The 17,422-nt window shown below is 45.4% G+C and overlaps 1 long non-coding RNA gene across 6 annotated transcripts in view; it reads right to left on the reverse strand.

The window, feature by feature from the left end:
- Positions 1 to 1,696: 1,696 nt before the first annotated feature.
- LOC122187376 overlaps positions 1,697 to 17,422 on the reverse strand; it is a 44,397-nt gene continuing 28,671 nt past the window's right edge. For 4 of the 6 annotated variants that reach the window (XR_006181290.1, XR_006181289.1, XR_006181292.1 and 1 more), the window contains exons 3-4: positions 7,187 to 11,438; positions 1,697 to 4,341 (exon numbers count right to left, since the gene is read on the reverse strand). This is a non-coding gene — a long non-coding RNA (uncharacterized LOC122187376). The remainder of the gene's footprint in view (positions 4,342 to 7,186; positions 11,439 to 17,422) is intronic. The other 2 variants (XR_006181291.1, XR_006181293.1) reach the window with 2 other exon arrangements.

The following is a 17,422-nucleotide window of genomic DNA, read 5'->3' on the forward strand; positions in this document are numbered from 1 at the left end:
TCAGCCCTAGTGTGCTCAGGAGGAGGGCATCCCAGTGCCTTCAGGATGAGGGAGGTGCAGGTCGTGCTGGGGTACAGTTTTTGGGCATCCAATGGCAGCGTGTGGCAATGCTCGTGCATCGCGCAGAGGTGATTGCTTTGCACTTTGCATATTCCCTCTGTGCACTGCGCTGGGATTTTTCATTGCATCCATAATTCATATCCTGCTGCAGCAGTTCTATGGAGGCAGTGCAGGATCTCAGCTCCAGCATTAAGCAGGGAAGGAGATGCTCTCATCACCAGACAGCAAACCGGGGAGCTGGGGTGCCAAAAGCATCTCTGCTCTGCACCAACTGTCCTGCAGGCAGGAATCCAAGCAGGCAGTGAGTTGAGAGTTCCAGGGGTGACAGCAGGATGGGTAGCAGCACAGGGCTGCCTGCTTTTCCAGCCCAGCCCTGTTTTACACATGCATGGCATCATGCAGTGCTGGATGCCTGTGCACCACTGGTTTTTGTGGTGATATTGCTTTCCTGCCTGAAGGGTTACATCCTTTGCTCACAAAGCCACCCACAATCCCTCCTGGGCTGTGATGCCTTCTCCTGCATCCCCACTGTAACACATGCACTGAAAAACACTGTTTGTCAGAAACCAAAGTGTGTCGGGAGATTAAAATGTAAATGTTGCACTCGGCTTTTCGGAGGGGGGCTGCTGTTTTATTTGTGACGGTGCAGGAAATAGGTTTTTGATAACTGCAGAACTTCTCCCCAGCCACTGCTGCAAACAGCCAAAGCCTCAATAAATAACTCCTAAGGTTGAACACCAACGTGCTCGTGGTTTGAAGAAGCATCAGGAATCATAGAATGGCTTGGGTTGGAAGGGACCACCAAGGATCATCAAGTTCCAACCCCCCTGCCACAGGCAGGGCCACTAACATCCAGATCTGACACTAGCAGACCTGTGATTGAGGTTTCCTGCTCTTCCTTAGGCTGGGAGGGGTGCTGCAGAAGGGCCCTTTAGCAGTGCTGACTGTAACCACCATATATTCTGTTTTTATCACTTATTGGCTTGGGAATCTGGGGAAAGGTCTCTGCAGGTGTGATGTGTTGTACGTGCAAGGGTCACTTGTGAGCATCAGAATGAGGCACTGAAAGAGAGCGTGCAAAGGGTTCTCAGGCTTTTGGCATCCCTAGTGAGCATACACTTAGATGTGTGAACCTTGGGATAAGGAGCTCTTGGATCATGGCTCTCACTTTAAAGCTACAGCCAGCATCAATATTCATGGCTTTAATACCAAAAAGGATGCAAGGCTAAATGAACCTGGCTTCTGTAGTACGTGGAATAACCTGAACACGACTGCTGCGCTCAGGAGCGACCAGTGAGTCAAAAATCTCTCCCAGCATTAATCTGGCAAATTATTTCAAACAACAGAGATGGATATGAGGAAGAACAGACCCCACGCTAACAGAGCCCAGACTGTAAACTTGGCTACTCACTTTGTATCCCTTATGTAAACTCGGAAGAGTAACGTATTTATAGCCTCTTGACGTAAGTATCCCCGGTGAAATATGGGATGCAATAAATATTCTGCCATCTCAGGAAGCCTTTAGGACCAAACAGTACCGAGATGCTGCAAAGACAAACCCTATGCAGCTAACGAGTGTTGGGGAGCTGCCAGCCAGCTGAAAACATCACAAGTGAGAGAAAGCATGGAAACAGCCTTGCTGGTAACGCAGAGAGAGTTTTATTGACACAATCACAATGCAAGGTCACTGAATAATGCCTTCTAGCTCTTCACGGCACCTTAAAACATCCCTTCCACCCATCAGGTTGGAGTTTGGCCAGCTTTATCCCAAAGTTCTGTTGTTTGTCAATGATTTCCTCCTGTTCATTTTATTTTATTTTTTTCCTTTATGATGTAAAGATGAGCTCTGGGCCCCTCTCCCTGTCCCATGCTGCCAGCACTGCTTTTTACAGAATTACAGATAACACAGCACTTCCACGTTAAAACAAAATGAGTTCATCACTGTTTGTAAATAAGGATGTCATTTGTAAATGCTTTATTCATAATTAATGGAATTATTGCTGGGTGCAGCCACATTCCTCATCCGTGTACTATAAGATCTGTTGTAGAGTGCATTAGTAAAAAGCTTTATAGATGGGGATATGACAAGCTGACTGCAAAGTATGTTATGGGATGCAATGTAGCATTGTTGTAACAATCTTTATGCAAGATTTTAAGCTATCAGTCAGCTGGGGGCTGATAGTGTAAATGTTAATAATTAATAATAGGATAATGTTGATAACTAATTAATAGTAAATGATGAGTATGGATTTTTTTAGTTAGTATTATGCTAATATGCATTATTCACTGAATCATGAAGTCATGTTAGAGATGAGAAAGTCTCGCTAGCTGTCTCCAGCTGTGTCACTCATGAGTGAATGCTGCTCTTTCTATGCATTTTCCAAATGGCAATTTTCCTCCAGCTCTCTGGCTCAAATCACTTGGCTAAGAGGTATTTAGAAAAAAAAAAAACACAACGTCAGAGCTCTGCATATCTGTGCACCAGAGTAATGTGTAGTCATGGCCTTAGGGACGCGCATGCGACAAACCTACCTGCCCTAAGAGTGACCTGCTGCCTCTACAAGGAAATCATTCACAATGAAGGAATGGGCTCTGCAGATTTCTTGCAATCCTTTGTGGCATCCTCCTGCAATTTAAAGCCATTAGGCACGCTTACCTTACACTGAGGGTAAGGGAAGGTCCTTGAGCTGGGGAGAAACACAGGGGTTGTGTGAAGGTGGTGATGCAGCAGAAAGTTTAGCAGGGAGCTTTAAGGATGGCTCCACACCATTTTCCTTTTTTTTTTTTTTTGTTTTCAGACGGCATTATCTCTTTTTCTATGTGCTAGGCAGGATCAAAGCCGGTGTGACATCATGCTGGCTGCTCAGGGGATGGGAAATGCCAAGAGCAGCATCAACACTGGGATTTAGAGCACACTGCAGTTCAACGTCCCCAGGAGGCTCCCAGCAGGGATATCCCCAACTCCAGCCCCATCATGGCCCATTCGTCCCACGCTCAGGTGGGTTTCCGTAGTGCTGAATCCATTGCCTGGCTCATATCTGTCCTCACTGAACCAAATGGGTAATTATCCATCTCCAGTTCCAAAGACTGAGATGCTGGATATCTCCTACCTGGTGCTCAGCTGATTTGTAGATGACCACAGCCAAAGGCATAAGGTATATCGAGCACTCTGGGGTTCTCTTGTCTCTGATGAGGAGGGATGCACTTGAACCTTCTTACAAAATGCTGGTTGTTTAAATCACGCCCATATCCACCCAGGTTCACAACGTCTGACAATGCATGAACATGTCTTAAGGACAAATGCAAGAGCAAACTTTGGCAGACTAACCAGTGATAGGTGATGCTGATGTTCGCTTGTTGAAGGAACTGATACAGGGAGCATTCGTTAGAAAAATGGGAGTCCTATGAGTTGATCTAGCTTGCCTTTCCTATCCCTCTTCCCTTCCCTGCCTCTCAGATCAGGTGTTTGGCTTTTCAGAGCTTTCACTTCAGCCAAATCTGCAAGCACATTTTTGGGTGGATGTCACCAGGATCCACTTCCTCTTGGCCCACAGACAGTCTGTCTCTTATCTCACTTACATTAGTATCAATTATTTACAGCAGTAATGTTAAATCATAAAAACGAGGTTGCAGCAAAGCTGTGCCTTGGCTAATACCCCACGCTGCCTGCAGCTTCCCGAGCCCATGTGCTGTCTGCATTTAACCTTCCAGAGATGTGATCCTGGATGTATTCCACATCTCATGGCTGCAGGCTAGAGGGGCAAGGCACCCACATCCTCTATGGCATTTTTTTCCTTCCTTCTGCCAGTGCCATAGCACTTCTCAAAGTCTATCATTTGGGGGAAAGAAGCTCCCTCTGTGCCCACTCCCATGCTGTGAGGCACACAGTCCCTCACCAACTCCTTCAACAACTGCCTGCATAAGGGATTTTTTTTTGGATGCATAGTATTTAACCATGAATAATTAAAATTTCTGTGAAATAGAGTCATTATACAGCTTAGGACAACATAAATACAAGCGTCTGGGCTCTGCTCATAACTTTACTTTGGATCCAGGACAGCAGAAGTGCTTTACCTCTGTTGGAAGATGCACCACTGAGTGAGGTGACGCTCAGTCTCCTGACCTCGAAACAGTGCCTACATTTAGATTTCCAGTAATTCAGTATTTTTCATCTAAATCCATGCTTGCACCAGAGGAGTTGTTCTTTTCTAGTTGTGCTTCAACGGCTCACCTGGCACATTCCCATTCTGCTAGCTGCAGCTCTGGGAAGTGAAAAGAAACCTGAGGAGGTAAAAAGAACAGAAGAAAAAAAATGAAATTTGGATGTGCAGGAAGTGAGGTGACCCCTAAATTGTAGAATCATGCGTCATAGCACCATTAAGATTGGAAGAGAGCTCTGAGATCCCCAAGTCCAACCCCAGCCCGCCCCGCCATGCCCACTGCCCACGTCCCTCAGTGCCACATCTCCATGTTCCAGAACACCTCCAGGGACAGTGACCCTACCACCCCCCTGGGCAGCTGTTCCACTGCATCACTAATCTTTCTGAGAGGAAATTTTTCATAATATCCAGTCTGTCCCTTCCCTGGTGCAACTTATACAGCTGCCTGCAAGGTTCTGTTGAGCTGAGGCAGAGCTTGCCTTGGCCAGGCCTTTCCCATTGCTTAGGGCATGCTGAGGCATCGAGCAAGCTCCAAGTTCAGCTGGTGCTCTGCTGTTACTCACCTGTGGGATTTAGGGGAGATGCAGGTACCCCACAAGGGAGGATGGAGAACAGGAAGGCTTTTTAAATGTTGAGCTCCTGTGAGTCACTTCATTAGTCCTGGCTCTGCTTGACCCTTCTGCTGTTATATCAGCCCAACTGTTTATTTTGCTCATAAAGCTAAAACAAGATCGATTGCTTTGTCTCGAGGTCCTTTATGCGTCTTGGCGCCCACTGCAGCCCTGCCGTTAGCAGCAGGCCTAATGCAAATTGAATCTTTGGGAAACGGGCAGTTCGGAGCTGCCCATCTTCCTCCTTTTTCCTGCTTAAATTTCATCTATTGCATTTAAAATAGAAATTTTATCTATTTATTCTAAACATAAATATGCAATTTTCTTGCTCTCTATATGTGCATGGTGTGTCTCTGTTGTAGACACATATATGCGATCAATAACCATCTCTTGCTGGGGATTTAAATATTAGTTTTCCAAATCCAGTCTAGAGCACCAGATTTATTTTTATGAAAATATACCCTTTCTTGCTTAAGGAGGGATATTAATTATAGATGCAAACCCATAAATCTTCCGGATTTAGGTGAGATATTTGCTGGATTATAAATATGAATTGGAGATGAGGGTCTTGCTCTTCCTATTATTACTATTATTATTACTTACTGGTTATTATTTTCGGTGTGATCAGTATCTTCGGGTGGGTCAAATATTGCTGGGGAATGGGGAGCTGAGCCTTCTAAGGGTGCGCATGCTGAATTCATTAAAATGTTTTCTATTCCATCCCTGCTCTCCACTGCGCTTCGCAGCCTGGTGAGTCATTAAACACCCTGTTCAGATCACTTCCTTTTCTCTCCATCCTTCTTTTGGTACCTGTTTTCATTGTGCTGCTTTTGCCAGATCATATCAAGCTCCCTAGTGTTTATTAATAATGTCCCACATGCTACTGATAATCTGCTGTTGTTTCCAAGGGTCTGCTTCAAAACTGGTCTTGGACAGCAGTGAAACCAGTGGCCATCAGGCACCCCAGAGTCACCCAGGGCTTTGGCACAGGTAACAATATTCTTCTCCTCCTTTTATTATGACAAATGTGGGAACAACAGCAGTTTGCCACATGGGCTGATCCCTTCCAACGCAAAACATTCCATGACTCTGTGATAATTGCACATTTCTTGCTAAGTCAGTGCAAACTGAGATAGGAGTAAGTTTCAGTGATTCTCCCAGGCTTCACCAAGTGCTCCGAAGCCAAGAGGCATTTCTAAATCCCAATTAACAGGAGTTAAATGGAAGACTTCACCAAGAATCTCAGGGCTTTCTTCTTCCCTGCTGATCCCTCAACCATGGGCTGCAAAAGGTGAGATGCTCACGGGCATTAGCAGCAGCAAGAGGCATGGAGCAAGGATGTTGTGCATCAAGAGAGGTTCCTGCAGGCAGCTCTGGCAGTGCAGCAGTACAGAGGGCTGCTGACCAAAGGAAAGCACACGGTGGGATCTCAAGTTGATTTAATGTAACACCCTACCCTGAAATTAATAGGACCTTGCATGCCAGAACTGAAAAGATAGGGCACTGTATAAGGTCTGCTTTTTTAAATTAGAGTCCCCTGCTTAAATAAATTAAGTGAGCTGTCAGTATATTAAATGATTTAATGCCTTCTCTGGTTTTGCAGTGGAATCCTAATGAAAATACTCTTCAATATAAAACGCTGGATAAATTAAATGGTGAAGTGTTTTAATAAATGGTCTGTTGTTATGGTGAACCACATTAAAGTAATGTTTATCTGTATGATAATGATGTTGCCCTAGCTTTAAAACCATTTCTGCTGGTTCAGGCTTCTTCAGATAAAATATAAACGCTGAGTTGTTGTCCAGTTCAAAAGCATCTGCATGGTTCCTGGACCCAACCCTGAAATCAATGCTGGCCAACACAGAGCTGGATTCAGTGGTGCTTGAAGCAGGGGACTCTTGCACGTTTGCTCCATGATGTCAGTAGGGGGATGAAGCAGAGCCTCCAAGCTGCAGAGTTGAGGCCTTATACGTACAGTGGGATGGGTTTAGGTATTAATGAACTACAGTGAAACAGTGAGTAGGCTGTGGAGGAGCTTAAAATCTTTGCTGATCTCATTACAGGTTAAGATAACAAATTATATCTCTTTTATATCCTTTATATAAGGTAAAGGCCTGCTTTTAAAGGTAAAGACATTATGAGAAGATAAAGTCCCTTTTATATAAGTTGGTTATAAAACAATTTTTATTTTCTTGCTTTTGGGTATCAGTTCTTATTTGACCTCTTTCACCCACCACATTTCTTTGGAAGGAAAATTCTCCCCTCATGCTATTTTCAGAGCCTGAAAACCCAGAAATAATGTCTTAGTGCCCAAATTAATATTACATTAATAATAATAGTATTAATAAAACATACCTGTTTGTTCCCAGCTGCACTGTAAGATGTCATCAGGGCTTGCAAACCAGCCCCAGGAGAAGCCAACGGGTAGTTCTGGAGATGCCCAAGAGGTGTCTGCACCAAGGGCTTTTGTGAGGAATTTCCATGAAAGGAGAAATTCCAGCAGCTCCTGAACCACACAGCCATTCCTCTGCAAAGCTGAGGGGTCTGTGAGAGTCACCACTGAGGTTCATCACAGTCCGAAAGGAGGGAGTCGTCTCAGTGCTCAGGGGTGATGTCTTAAGTACTCATAATTAAGGCCATTAAGAAATCAAGGAAGGAGAATCCTATTAAGGCTTTGAGGGTCTCCGAGTGATCATTTAAAGAGTGATCTTTGGTGGATCTGAGATATACACAAAAACAAAACGAAAATAAATCCTCTGTGAATTTGAAATGGTGAAAGATGGCGGAAATACTTGTTGGGAAGTTGTTCTGATGGTAATTCAGTCCATTTAAGAAGTGCACTTGTCCCAGCTCCTGTCCACTGAATTTCGCAGTGTCAGCTTGCAGTCACCGGCTCTTTTTATCGCTCTGTCTGCTCGATTGAAGAGCTTTCCATTTCTGTCTGTCTGAGCACATCTGGATTGTCATTAAACCATCCCTTAACCTCCTCTTTGTTAAGCTAAGCGCATTGGGGTCCTTGAATCTGTCACTATAAGGCATGCCTTGCAACGCTTCAGTCATTCTTGTGTGCCTCCTTGGAGCCCTCTCCCATTCATCAACATCCTTCTCCAGTTGCAGGCACCAGAAATAGCTGCAGGGTCCCAGCAGATGTTACACCAGAAGTATTCCACTTTGCTATTTGTTTGAGCTTCCAGTGTTGTGCTATAGGATCTCTCCTCCCCCCAGATGCCATGAAATTCCAGTTCCCAAGTGTGGATTTGTATGCGCGTGTGTTGAACTGGATGGTTTTTGCTTCTATCTGGCTCAGGAGGACACTGATCCCCAGCCCCACCATGATCCAAATCGAACTCATCAGCAAGCTTTGATTGTAATTAGTTTTGATTTTCTACCATTTTGCTAAAAGTGATGAACTGAAACACAGCCACTTGTGATGAGTGTCTGCACGCAGCCGTACATTTAAACATATCGGTGGGGTTTTCATCCGTTTAGTGCCTGCCGTGTTGATTTTACATTGTTTTAGCTTCCTAATAAATGAGACAACATTAAGTCAAACGCCTTGCAGAAGTCAAACGTAACAGTGCTGATGAAATGTACTAAATCAATCAAATCTATAATCACATTCTTGAAAAATTATATCAATTTCGTTTAATAAGATATATTTTCCATTAACTCATGTTGATTGTAATTAATTATTCTCCTTAAATTGTTATTAATCAAGTCCCTTATCAGCTCTTCCATTATTTCTCACAAAATCAACATCAGATAATCAGATTTATAATTACGAGCGACGTTCCTGCGCTGGCACAAAGTCAGCAGCACTCGGGTGTGCTGCACTCTTGGAGTTTGGGGCGCGAGTTGGAGCTGGAGATATTTCTCATAGCTCTGTGACATTGCTAATTTACTTAGCTTTTCCCCCGAAATTAGAGGAATGAAATGTTTAGTGTCTGCCTTTTATGTATTTCCTTTTTATCGTCCACTATTCTGTCTAGACAACTGCACTCAGCCACTGATATCTAAAAACCACATCCCTGCTGCTCTCAGCTCTGCTAGCAGAGGTCTCACCTGCCGGCCTTCTGCTTGCTGTTGGTTAACACATTTTCCCTTTGTGTGAATGTAGACCTCCCCTTCCTCCCCTCCGAGTCGCTGCTTTAACCAGCATAACCTTCTCTCTCTGAGCTCTGAGATTTCATTAGATGCCCTAAAAGCCAGAGTGCTTTTAAACAACGAGTTGCCAAATATCACACACATTTTCTCTTCAAAATGCTCCAAGTGACCTGGCTTACAGTGTTGAAAAGTGTCTGCTATCAGCTCAGGCTTTGTTCTGTCTAAGCCCTGCACATGAGATGGAAATGGCATCCCCTCTATGTTGGCTGTAAGTGGTTTTTAGAGCTGCGATCAGCTCTTCAGCTGTCAAGACCATCCTGCAGAGAATCTTCCTGATTTTAGTTAACAACGACTTCTATAAATTCCCAAAATTGGCAACACAAGCCCTCCAATTCACGTCATTCCAGTTCAGGTTTTCCAGGACAATGTATAGGAATTTTTCTTTAATATTTCTGGTTTCTGGTGAGATTTGAGCAGTGTCATCCATTTACTTCAGGTCACTTTCTCTTGAGCTCCTAGTGACTTGGATGGCAGCAATGTCACTTCTGATATTGATTGTCCCTCCTACACCTTCTTTGCCCAGTCAGTTTTTTGGTTTTTTTTTTTTTTTTGCAGATAGGTTCCAACTATTGATTTTAATATTCCAGGCACATGGATTTTCTCCCCAAGTTTAAGTCATGCTCTCCAGATAGAATTTGTACTCATAAATTAGTCGTTCCCACTCTTTTTTATGGCTCAGCCCTCCTGCGCTGCTGTACAGGCAATTAAAGTTCTTCTCGCATCCTTTCGTGTGTTCATTAGCTCTCTCCTCATCATTTTCTTCCTTGAGCCAGAGACGGGGACGGGTGTGGAATGAATTCTGTTTCCTCACTGCTTTCCAGTCCTGTTTCTCCAACCCAGTCCAAGCATCCCTCCCAACAGAAAAGCTACAGCCCACAGAGCCCTCAGGAGCACCACAGCAGAAGGGAAAACCTCTGCTGATCACAGCACTGACAAGTTTTGGTGGCAATGAGCTGATGGTTGGACTAGATGATCTTAGTGACCTCTTCCAAACCCCACAATTCTATGATTTTGGGGTCATCATGGATGTAGAATGATTCAAAACTCCATTGTGCAACAGTGTCTGATCTCCCAAATTCTTTTGGCAGCCAATTCCCCAGCTCTGCCCTAAAGCAAACGCTCCCCAGGCACCCAGAGCCACAAGGAAAAACCATCTGGATTGTGCTCTCTTGCTTTCACGCCTATGGGGGATTTTCTGGGATTTTGCAAACCCCGTGGATTTGGGGGCAAAGAGAGAGGCAGACCTATGCTTAGGGCACCTGCACAAGCTAGCCTGCAGGCTTACAGCTTCACTGTGGTTTGAGGTTTGAAGGTTTCTTTTCACCTGCTCATCTCCTGCTTTTGTGAACAGCAACAACAAAACACACAAAAATATCCCTCAGAAAATCCAACCATTCTTGCTCTTGCAGGTCCTGAACTGTTTGCCTCCAAGGGCGGAACAGAGACTTTAAGAACTCTCCTGTCTGGGTGATTTTATTTATATCTGATGCATTTTAATGCAGAATGGGCAGAGAAGAGCTGCTTTAGAGCAAAATCAAAGCAAAGCAGTTCTGCAGGTCTGGCCCTCACTGGGCTCAGTGGTGGGATGTGCCCATCACCCCCTCTTCAAAATAACCCCCTGCATCTCCTTTCATCCAACAGAACATTTAGGTGCATATCTGCAAGTGGAGAAGTACAAGAGAAGGAAGCATAAGGCTGTAAAATAAACGTGCTACAAAATGCCTCCAGGTTGCTCTAAATTATGCATCCTTCCTGTTAGGAGATGTTCAAGGTTGTCTTTTCCTGTGAACAGCGCTCCTCCTGGGTCCTCACCTTCATTTGCTGGGATGCCTCTGCTCTGGGCTTGCAGTTACATCTCCTTCCCTTTCGCTGCCTTTACAACCATTTCTTTGCCACCTTTTATAATTCAGAACACGACAAATGAATTCCCATCTCAGCTCAGCACTCAGATGATGGGAAAGGGATAAACGGTCCCTGGTAGCAGCTCAGTGCATGGTGAGCATCACTGCAGCCCTGTGCGGTGCTTTTTCCCTGTGCACATGCAGGACAGATGGGCACAGAAGTGGAGCAACGCTCACAGCCCCTGTCCCTGGTGAAGAGCTGCAAGCATCACTGGAGCAAACCGTGGTCAAAAAACTCACAGAGTCTTCTGGGAAACAGCCCAACCCTCTCATTTCTGAAATGTGATTGGCACGCTTTGCTTTTTGTTTCTAAAGGATAGTTGCTATTCTTTTTATTAAACCTCTAAATTTCATTAGTTTGCACTTACCAAAATAAACCTGGCATCACTAGTGAGTTCTCCCGCGACTGTGCCATTGATCTGATGCAGCCCCACGTCACACCTGGCACGGTGACAGCCGTATCCCTCCATGCTGAACACAGGCACCCGCTCTGCCTGGGGGCTGAGAAGGATTTTCATGGAGTTCTGTGATGAGGAACTTTGCTTCAAAGGTTTCAAGGGGGAAAAAAAGAAAAAAAGGAAAAAAAAAAGAGAGAGAGAGAAAGAGAGAAAAAAAAAGAGAGGTTGATTGTAAATTTAATTCCTGTATCTTAGTCATTTCTGGGCCATGGGTCATTAGGCACACATTAGTGCTGCTGGGCATTTTTCACAGGGGCCGCACCAGCAGAAAGAAGCTGGGCTTTGCAAAGCCAGGGGTGAGAGATAGATCCACGTGCATGGGAAAGCTCAGTCCCACACTCAGCCCCGCGGTGCTGGGAAGTTCCCCCAGATACTCCCGAGGTCCGTCTGTCCGCAGGCGTGACAAACAGCCAGGGGAAGCAGGCTCCTTTAATGGGTTCCAGCACTTTATTTATAGCCCCTACGAATAAGTGCAGCTGATACTTAAGATCGGCGGATTTAATGACAGCGAGCTGGCGAAAGGCCAGGGCTGCAAATAGCGCCGCTAAAAGTCTTCTCCGCTATAAAATTTGTTTAATGCAAGAAATCATCCCGTGCAGGTTTTTTGGCTGGCATTTTTATAATTAGCGGGTGAAATCGCCATTTCGCCCCTACGATCTGCCAGCACTTTATGGGATGGGGCTGGCGGTGCTGCCTTGGAGATGGATTGTTGTGCTGGAAGAGCCGCTGAAGCTTTGTCACTCCGTATCATCCCGCATTTCCTCAGGGACTCCCCATGTATGCCCACTCCCAGCACCTTTCCCTTTCCTCCAGGTGTCATCTCCCCAAGGTTTGACCAAGAGCCTGTCGCAGTTAGTGGTAAGGCAGCATGGCTGGAAGCTGGGACCTTTGGGATCATGCACTGAAGCCACCACACTTGGTTGATGTTTGATAACTTCTCCACTTTTCACTAAGGAGCCCTCAGGTGAGCACCTGCTGTGGGGTTGTAAAGGTGGGGAGATGTCTTTTCTTCCAGCACACAGCCCACCTGGCTCTCAAAGGGCTTTTCAGGGTGTTGTACAGGATAGCTTTCTCTAAGGGAGCAGTGCCATTAAAAAAAAAAATCTATTTGGGATAATAAAAGGCAAACAAAATGCTGGAAAAACTTTGAAGGGTTGGAAATCCTCCTAGGTTTTGCAGTTAAATTTACCGACGCATTCAGGAGTTCTCTATGAACTTCCCTGGGAGTCCAGAGGAGATGGGATTATCCTGAGCATCTTGATGGGATATTTCTTCCTTGCTGTTTGCACCATGTGATAATGTCCTCTGGACCTCCTGCCCTGCAGAGATTTTGGTCCAGCGCCCTCCTGTACAGAGCTGAACCATGGGTGAGCCCCGGCCAGCTCTGTGATTTAGATCACAGAACCATCGCCTGGTTGTGAGCTGGGCTGATATTTATGGACATGCTCTGAATCAGAGGTAAAATGCTGCATCTTTCATGGAAGCTGTGAGAGGTAATTAGTATCTGTCCTGTGGGATGGGGCTTAATGTTGAGGCACTTCAGGAGTGCCCTCGGTGTTCAAAGACCAAACACCTTGCTGAACTGGGATCTGAATTCACAGGATGCATTAAATTATAATTTAAGGATGAAAAAAAGCAGAGGAAAGACGATAAATGGGCGGATTGTGCCCTTGCAAGACACCACATCCCTATTTCCAAGTAATAACTGTGCGTAAGAGAGGCACTGTGCTGGCTGCAGGTGTCTTCAGACCTTGAAGGCTTTTGGAACAAAAATCCAGGAGGGCTGACTCCCATGGGACTGAGACTTGCAGCTTGAGATCCTTCATTTCAGGTCATCGCTTCTTCTGCTCCTCTTAGCAAATATCATAAATACTGATGCTTTGCCCCAAAATTGTATGCACAGAAATTGAGGACTATTTGAGGGCATGAAATAGCCTGAGTTTTTCTGGCCCAGATGACTAATTTCACAGTATTCACCCAGTTCTGGTAGAGTATCCATTTTGCTGGACTAAACCCCATCATATAATAACCTCCTAGCCTACTGGGCTCATCTCCAGAGCTCAAAGCTCTTTGGTTTCCTTGCCTCTCTTCTACAACTTATTTAATTTATTTCCAAAAAATACTGAAATAAAAGGATTTTTAAACCAGAATAGGACAGAACTTTTTTTTTTGCAGTGCACAGTTTGCTGGGTATGGCTGGAGAACCTGAACTATTGTCAAGAATGCCACTCAAATTACAATATAATTGTCTGGGAAAAAAAAAAAAAATCTGGCAGCTAATTCTGATTGCAGTGCACATTTCTGTGCCTGTGACAAATGATTTCTAAAGTTAGCTTCAAGGACACTGAGCTTCCAAGAGGTCACCCATCCACACTGTTTATTTTACTTGCCATCCTAAAATAAGTTTTAAAAAGTGAAATTAACAGAGAGGGAAAAGAAGGAAGAAAATTGTAGATGGTGTAGAGAAGATTGAAGTGTTTTGTTTTAAAAGGAGCAATGTTCGGAGCCATAAAGTATGAAATACAGGGGGGGAAGCAGATTTGGGGCTAACCTACAATATCGCATTAGGCTTTAAAGCCGTTCCAACAGACTAAGCATTTGAGAAAGAATTGGAGCTGCTCGTGATAAGTTGCTCCTCTTATCGGCAAACTGTCATCTGTCTTGAGAGAGAACATTTTGTCCACCCTACCAAAACAAGTCAGAAAAATTGGATAAAAACAAAAATATAAATCAGAATAGGAACTGGGAGCCGAACTGAAATGATGGCAATTTCCTGGCAAGAGTCACTGGATGGCTAAATGTCAGACGTGACAGCAGGAATTATCCCTGCGACGCGGGGTCAGGAGCGATGTGTGCGGGTGGTGGGCAGAGCACGGCCACTGTGGGGCACAGCCTTGGGTCAGGAGGGTTGTGCATGGGGTGGCACAGGGGTCTGAGGGGAAGAAAAATGCACAGGAGGCACAGGCACATTGTGGTGGCAGCCCCTTAGAATTTCAACTGAATGGTGAGTTGGGCTGGCCACAACTGCCCGAGCATCGATTGGCAGCGCTGGTGCTGCGCAGAGCTTGGGGTGTCTGCTAAATGAGAAGGGCAGCAGCAGGGCCCTGGGACATTACCATGGGGAAGGTGGGATCCAAACCTGCCAGCCCTGCCCCACAGATGTGTCTGAGTGCTTTTCTCCTTCACTGAATGCCATGTTCCCCCAGCAGCAGCCAGGCTGATATCACCGGAGGCAAGACCTGAATCAGGCGTGGAGAAATTAGCTATTTAAATGCACCAGAGTTGCTGCGTTCCCATTAAACCCCAAGAAACCCAATTGCAGTTTGGAGATGGAGGCACAGCGAGAGGAGGCGTGGAACACACTTCTGCACAGTCACCTAATGGGAAAAGACAGAGTCTGGGCAGAAGTGAGTGATAAAGGCATGGCAATGTCCAAGGCTTGCACAGCTCAGTGCTGCAGCAGCACCTACGAGAGCAAGCAAAGGAAGAGATGCTATCTCCAGCAAGGGTGCAGCTGAAGAACTGCTCTCCTGCGCTTTAGTTTTGAAAGGCATATATATTTTTAATTATTAATGCCGCATCAGTTTGATACACATGACACTGAGGCAGCAGAGATGCTCCATCGTTTTGCAGGGGGCTTATGGCTGCTTGTGCAAATCAATATGAACGAGCAACATCTGAGCCTTTACTTCAGCCCAGCTCAGAGCAAAGTGTCCCAACACACAAGGCTGGCTTGCCAGGTACTGACAGCACTCCTGCATACACACAGCGAGTGCCTTGCTCAGAAATGCTGGAGGAGAGAGAGTGGAATGAGGGTCAGCAATTTGCTCCCTTTTGGAAATATCCCAACAGCAAGGATATCAAAGCTGCCCTTTAAGCAGAAGCTGATGAAAAGCTGTTACAAATTAATCTCTTAACATTTTAATTTAATGCACATTTTGTTCCAAGAACAGGGGTGACCCAGGCAAGGGTTAATCCCAGCTGTACACCTAGCACATCCACACCAGATTTGCAGCAATGTGGGTATATACATGCATTTCTATCACATATACAGATATTTCTTTATCAGAGGCATGTGGGCTGGGCAGCAGACAGGCTCTCCTCTCACCACGATGGGGTGTGGGAAGCCGCACAAATTCCATCAGGGCAACCTGCAGCCTGTCAGCACTGCAGCATCGAAGGGAGCCCCATGGGAGCAGGGACACTTTCCAGCACCACTCAGAGCCACTCCATTGGCTTCTTTATTTTTATTCTTTTTTTCATGCTGTAGTGCCCTAACATCGTTGTTGGTGGGAAAGAGCTGAACAACAGACAGGTTCTGACCAGCCCCTCTCTGCTATCAGTCTCACAGCAGAACTGAACTGCTTTAGTTGCACTTAGTCATGCTGTTTGTTTGTTTCCATGTTGTTATCAGACAATAAATCCAAAGCAATCACTGTCCAAATTTTTAAAGTTTTCCTGAAGGGAATGTCAATTACCTTTCCCTCTCAGCACCGTCGACCTCTGCCACATACAAATCCCACTTTTATTATGAGAAATGCAGCCACTTGCTCCAATTATTTAGCCTGCACTCTTGAGGTGAGCGAAAAAAGAGTATTCAGTAGGTACATCTGAAAAGGGCTGGCTTAAATCAGTATGGCTGTGACCCAAAGTATGAAGTACAGCCCCTCACACACAGCCTATGTGTAAAGAAGGTTTGCAGGAGGAGTGGGGCACCACTGCAGACCAATCCCAGAGGCCTCAGTTTGAGTGAAATCTCCATCCAAGGGATTACTTTCATTGCTGACTATTTGCTTGGAGAAAACAGTGCCATGACCTGGATCAGAGTCAGCCTTGGAGCCCATCGAGGGCTGCAGGAGGGATGGTGAAGTGGCTCCCTCAGTTTCCAAAGAGGAAATGTAGTTTGGGACAGGAGGAAAGTGGAGGAGAGAAGGCTTCCTCCTCTTGCTTTCCAATTCCTGCAGGGCCCAGGGGTCCTCTTTGTGGGGCATGACACAGGGAATTGCCCAGGGAAGGAATGCCTTCAGGTGATGTTCTTCTCAGCAACTGCCCTCCTTGTGCTTCATATCGCTCCATCCCTACCTGGCTCTCTCTGTGGGCCGCCATACTCCTTCTACATTTAGATGCCAGCCCACCTCTATTCCCCAACCATCTCCTTGGCTCAGTCACCTCAAGCACAGAGCCCCGTCAGGTGCCAGCAGGTGCAGGTTGGTGAATGGATCGGTGATGGGCTGGAGGGTGGATGCCAGGAATGCCTTTCAGGAGCATCTCCACACGTCTTGCCATCTATTTGTTATCCACAGCAGAAGCTGAGCACTGATCCTACCGTGGCAGCCACAGGTCATAGAATCAAAGAATCACAGAACATCCTGAGTCAGAAGGGACCCATGAGGATCACTGAGTCCAGCTCCATCACCTCTGTATGGAATGCAATGTAGATGACTAAAACAGAAAAGCAAGGCATGGATAGAAGAAAGAGCAACATCGCCTTCTCCTCCATTCAGCCAATAATTCCAGCTACACAAAGTGTTCAATTTTTGGTGATGCCATATATTGGTTTGTCCATAAGATGATCTCAAAGCCACCATGTGCTCTGAATTTTGATGGGAAATTGTGGTGCCATGTGAGGGTGTGCTCCCCAAAGCTCCATAGGGTGTGCAGGAGGGATGCAGTCCGATACAGCACGATAATGGTTAAGGGAGAGATTTCAGGAAGGAGAACAGAATAGCAGTGAGTGAACTTTGCAGATAAATTATAGCTAAAGAGGAATGAAACATTATAGTTTCAATTACTGCTGTGCCCAGCCACGCAGGTAGTAATTCAAACAAGAAACAATTGGCGGATTGTCACCCTCAAATCAGACACATACCATTTAATTCCATTTACTGAGGGTTCACTGACTTTATTTTGAATCAAATACAGCCATTAATGTGCAAAGATCTGAAAAATGCATGTGTCCCTTTTACAAATGTGACAATGAGACGCTAATTCCTGTAAAACCCTTTTTTCTTCAGGTTGGACTGTTCCTATTGCCTTTAGTTATGCAGATATTACTTATTAAGAGTTTT

This window comes from Lagopus leucura, unplaced genomic scaffold (assembly GCF_019238085.1).
Source record: "Lagopus leucura isolate 7727_CA_CO unplaced genomic scaffold, USGS_WTPT01 Super-Scaffold_100045, whole genome shotgun sequence".
In the NCBI taxonomy this organism is placed as follows: Eukaryota; Metazoa; Chordata; class Aves; order Galliformes; family Phasianidae; genus Lagopus; species Lagopus leucura.